The sequence below is a fragment of the Dasypus novemcinctus genome, chromosome 15 (assembly GCF_030445035.2).
Source record: "Dasypus novemcinctus isolate mDasNov1 chromosome 15, mDasNov1.1.hap2, whole genome shotgun sequence".
Classification (NCBI taxonomy): domain Eukaryota; kingdom Metazoa; phylum Chordata; class Mammalia; order Cingulata; family Dasypodidae; genus Dasypus; species Dasypus novemcinctus.
In genome coordinates, this window is record NC_080687.1 from 51157603 (window position 1) to 51162896 (window position 5294).

Consider the following 5294-nt stretch of genomic DNA (forward strand, 5'->3'; position numbering starts at 1 on the left):
TAAACAGTTTTCTCACTATCTTGGGCACTGCACTATATATCCCACAGCCAGCCACTTTGTCCCAGAATTCCATAGGAGTGGTCAGAGAGTACCTTCCATGTGCAGGGCAAATTCTGGGATGGTGGGTCCCTCAAGCCACCACCAGACAGATTGGGTGAGATACACATGCTCCCAGTATATTCACACATGCTCCCAGTATGTTCCCTTTGGAACTGGGACCAGCTAGGGGTCTCTGCTCTCAGAGTGCAGGCTGTCTCTGCACCAAACTGGTGAATTGGGGGTGTGTGTGGGAGGGCTGCCACTTTTTTCCCACTGTGTGTGCGTGTCTGTGTGGGTGAATGTTAGAATTTATTGTGCAGGAAAGCTGACGACTTGAACAGAAGGAAGCAGACAGGTACTCAAGAAGAACACAGTGGAAACCAGGGGAGGTGCACAACGCGCCATCCTCATTGCGAGGACATCAGAGAGGTCTCAGAAAGGAACAGGGGCCAGCAGGCCTCGGGCTGACTGCGAAGGGCCAACGTTGAATTCCTAAGTACTAACGCTCACTGTACAAAATGCCACTTGAAAATTTGATCAGTTCTCCCCAGCCAAAAGAAGATTCTTGACTATGAAAACCTCTACAGAGGTACGTTTAAGCAGCTTCACAGCACACATCCTTATGATTCGATCCCCACGGGGAAGAGGGTAGCAGCAGACGCCAAGGGTGCTCCAAGCCCCACTGAGCTGTAGGCGCCGTGCCTGGGAGGTCACGAGGGCACTGGCAGGCCAGGGATGTCAAGTGGGCGGGAAAAGGCACACGCATCCCGGCACAGGCCGGTACTTTGGATTACTGCTCACTTACTGTTTGTGTCTACTTACGAAATAATGGAAAGCACCTAATCGGAATTGCCATTTTCATGTTGAGTCATTTCTTAAAAATCACTGGCTTTTATAAAATTTCTTTTAAGAGCTTATTAGAGTCTGTAAAACAGCTCCTGTACATGGCTGCGCCAGATCGCAACTGGCCTAAGGATACTGTTTTGGGTAACGGAATTAGTATCTTATGATAAATGCTTTAACTACAGGGGAAGATTGCGTTTTCAGACAAAGGAAATGTTGTTTTCAGACAAAGGAAATGTTGTTTCCGGGGTGTAACGGTTTTAGGCTGAAGCATTTCAGGGGATCTCAAGACTCCTCCTCCTCTTCCTCTTTGATTTCAGAAATTCTGTCTATAGACTTGAGGATTTCAGGGAGGAGATGTTTCCGCTCCAGAAACCAGGTGTTCTCGCGGTTCATGACCGCGTGGAGGTTCTGCAAGGCCACGTCGGCGTTCTGCTTCACCGCTGTCAGGCTGGCCCCTGCCCGCACTGCGGGGCCTTGTTCTCTGAGCCTGGAGCAAGCAAGCTTATTCCCTGTTTCAGTTTCATGACGTTATTTTCTGCCTTCACAACCCGTTCGGTCATCACCTCGAGGTTCTGCTCCACCTGCTGGACCACCGACTCTAGATGCCAGTGGTCGCTCTCCTCCTTCAGCATCTTTGCTTCTAGTTTCCGCTCCAGGGTCCTCACCATTCCTGTTTCAGTTTCAGAGAAGCTCTGAACTTCATTCAGCTTTCTTCTTAGAAGTTTCATCTTTCAGTGCTTCCTAACTGATCTGCAGCGCGTGGAGGTGACTGTCTCCCACAGACTCTCCGTGGGCTGTAGACTCGTGGGTTGGGAACCCTGGAGCAGCCCGTGCATCAGTGTCACTCAGAGTCCAGGCAGGAACAGACTCGGGCCCTGCCAGCTCAGACGGGTTGGAGAAGAGGGACATGTAAGTGCTGCGCGGCGAGGTGCTGGCAGCAGTCCTCAGGAGCGCGTCTGCTCCATGACTGAAGGCAGGTTAAGTCCCTGCCACCCATCGTCCTAGTCCCTGTCCCCGTACTCTAAGCCATACCCCATGGTCTGGGTGGTTGGGGAGCTGTGTTCCAGCCGCAGTGAGTGCCTCGTGGCTTCCTTGGAATAAGCCCTGTTGTTGGTGATCACCACTTTTGACAAGTTGAGATTCTTGCTTTTCAGAAAATATTTAAAGAAGAATGGATTCGCCTCTTCCAGATCTTCAAGTTTATCATCTCCAAACGGGGTTCGTGGGCTCCTGATGGACCTTGCTTAGAACATTTCCCCTTCCCGTGGCCAAAATCGTCGGTAATGACGAGGCTCTGCGGGGCAGAGCGGGGTGGTGCCTGGGCAGCGCGCACAGCCCACATCCGCGTGGCCCTGCCTCGCCCCGCGGCTCCACAGCCTTCGCTCCCTGCGAGCCCCGCCTGGGTCTCCCGCCCCAGGCGCCAGGCCCTCGCGCCGCAGCTCCGCCCTGCAGCTCGCTGCTGCTTTAATCTCCCACTTCTAAGCATTTTTCTTGATTTAGCACTTGCCCTGTTACCGCAGTCCTTAACTGGATTTTGTTTGTTTGTTTGTTTGTTTGAGCTTTGAGAAAGAGGTTTCTACCAGTTTTTTTGTGTGTTTTTTTTCAAAGCTTCTGTGGGGAACAAGCCCTGAAGCATCTCACCCAACAACCTTGATTTCTCAAGATTTTTGCGGACATCTTTCCAAACATGGATACCATGCAATAAGTACAGAAGGCAATTAGTGACAAAAATCATATGCTGACTGCTCAGTGTAAAAATAAATGATTTTTAAAAAAATGTTAGATGGTTAAAAGCAGTACAGCCACTAAGAAAGTATCCCCTCCTTGAAAGACATCTTTCTCCCTATACATAACCCATACTTTAAAAAGCATATGAAAAAATACGCTTATCCAGAAACTAAAGGGAGAACAATTATCTTGTATGTACATGTTTATGAAAACAACACATATCAATCCCTCAGTAGATGATATTCTGAGATTTATATTTTATGAAGATTTTAAAAGCGTGAAAGATAAAATAGGTGAATCTAAACCCATATGAGTAAGTGACCACATCTGGTGTGTAAATAGTAGAAATTGTTATAATAGGAAAATTAAAATTATTTCATTTTTAAAATTTACTCTGGCTGTATATTAAATAGATGAATGGCCAATTGATGATGAGTTAAAAGTTAATATTAAGATGATTCAGTTACTCTCATAACAAAGGCAAGTTATGTTAAGTTTAAAAACAGAAAGGGTAAAATTAGAAAAGTTCTTATTTTAGTTGTTGAAATCCCTGTGATACTTTCTTGACAAAAAAAAAAGAAAGAAAAAGAAAATCTCAAACCTATACATATTGTGAAACACTTCTTTACTTAAGACTGTTTCTGCATTGTTTAAGGAAATAATGGTGTGGGTTACAGAATAAAGAAATTAGTTTCAATGGAGAAATTGGAAGATTTCGTTTGATTAGATGAGAAATTTTCATAAACTCGCCCTCAAAAAGGGAAAAAGGTCACACACAGATGTAGATTCAATTCCTAGGAATGAAGAAACTCCTTTTTATTTGAGCTAGGAAAGAATACTTTGAATTATCCTGGAAAAATATAAACATATTTTAAACTTTCCATTCTGTTTCACTTTTCTTATCAACATAAATCACAGATACAATCAAAGTTTTAGATGATTATAAAAACAATTTGAAAGTGTTTATAACATTTGCTAAATTGATGAGTGTAAGGAATCAGATGGTGAACCCGAGGACAATAAATTTATGAACTGTGTGAAATGTGTACAAAAGTGAACATTTGAACCCATGGCATATGGAACCATATGCTTTAAAAAAAAAAAAAGGAATCCTTGTCAATTTTATAGTGGTTACCAGCTGATTCTGTCACTACATAATGTTAGTAGTTTCAAAAACTCTTCAGCTGTTCTAACTATACTGTGTTAATGATTGTGCTATGAGTACTGAACAATATTAAAATGTTTTCTTTACAATCATACATCCATATTACATAACTCTAAGTGCTTTTTCATAGATGAGTAAAATCCTCAAATCTAACCAGTTGTTTGGAAATAATAATAATAAACCCAAATATGCCTCAAGCATGCAAATCAAGAGTTATTATACTCATTTTCATCAGCATAAATTTGCCAAGTTTTCAAATATTTTTATTAAATTTAGTGATCTGAAAGGAAATATAATAAGATAAATATTCACATATGCACTCATATGTTTAGGTATCTATACATATGCATGAAAATGTGTGTGTACTTATGTATCTGTGTGTGGTTATATGCAATGTCAGGAAGATGAACATGGAATGTACCTTAATTGAGATAGAGTCTAAATGTAGATCTCTAGAATTTGCAGTTGTCCTCCTCGCTAGATGAAGGCCTCCCTTTTTCCAGAAAGTTATTTTTTTATCTTAAGAATTGCCAATCAAAATACAGAACTTCTCTTGATAGAGGTCAGTTTTTAGCTAAATGTATAATAGCTGGATTTCCCTGATGGCAAAAATAGCTCTCAAGATGAGCAGTGAAAATAAACAATTAGCGAAGAGGTAATCAACACAAAGTCATCAGTATATGTACTTAGTGAATCAGAGGACACATCTGTATACATAGAGAGAAATCTAGAAATAATAAGGGAATGTTTTATGAACTCTTATCAATAACCACCTGTGGTAATCAGAATCATGGTCATCTAAAGATTTCTATGTCCCAATCCAGGGAATCTGTGGATATGAAACCTTATGTGGCAGCATGACTTAAAGGATACGATTAGGCTTTTGGCTTTGTATTGGGGAGATAATCCTCAATGATTTCTGTGGTCCCAAAGTAATAGCAATGATTTTTTAAATTGGAAGAGGGAGGCAGAAGAGATCAGAGTGATGCCACATGAGAAGACTCAACCATCCTTAAGATGGTGGAAGGAAGCCACCAGCCCAGAAGTGTGGGATGCCTATAGAAGCTGGAAAAGCTAAGGAATTGCATTCTCCCTAGAACCTCTAGAAAAGAGTGCAGCCCTGCCAACACTTAGATTTTAGCCAGGAAGACCCACATAGGATTTCCCACCACTAAAACTATAAGTTAATAAATTTATGATATTTTACACCACTAAATTTATGGTAATTTGTTACAGCAGCAATAGGAGCACCCTGGATCACTGGATAAACATATCCTAATGAAGTATTTTGCTCTATACTGCCAACCTTATCAACAAAGTATTACAACCATGATTATAATACATCATTAGTACATTGGCTATTAATATATATATGAAGCAGAAACTTATATATTCAAGCCTTTCTTTGCATATTATCTTTACAGGAACTTCAACAGAGTTTACAAAGAGCATTAAAATATGAATATTTGTGCAAATCACGAATTTTATTTAATTATTTTTGAATATTGTATAACCA

At 41.3% G+C, this 5294-nt stretch overlaps 1 pseudogene; it reads right to left on the reverse strand.

The window, feature by feature from the left end:
• Positions 1 to 1167: 1167 nt before the first annotated feature.
• LOC101444664 (endosome-associated-trafficking regulator 1 pseudogene) lies at positions 1168 to 2371 on the reverse strand (annotated as a pseudogene).
• Positions 2372 to 5294: the final 2923 nt, after the last annotated feature.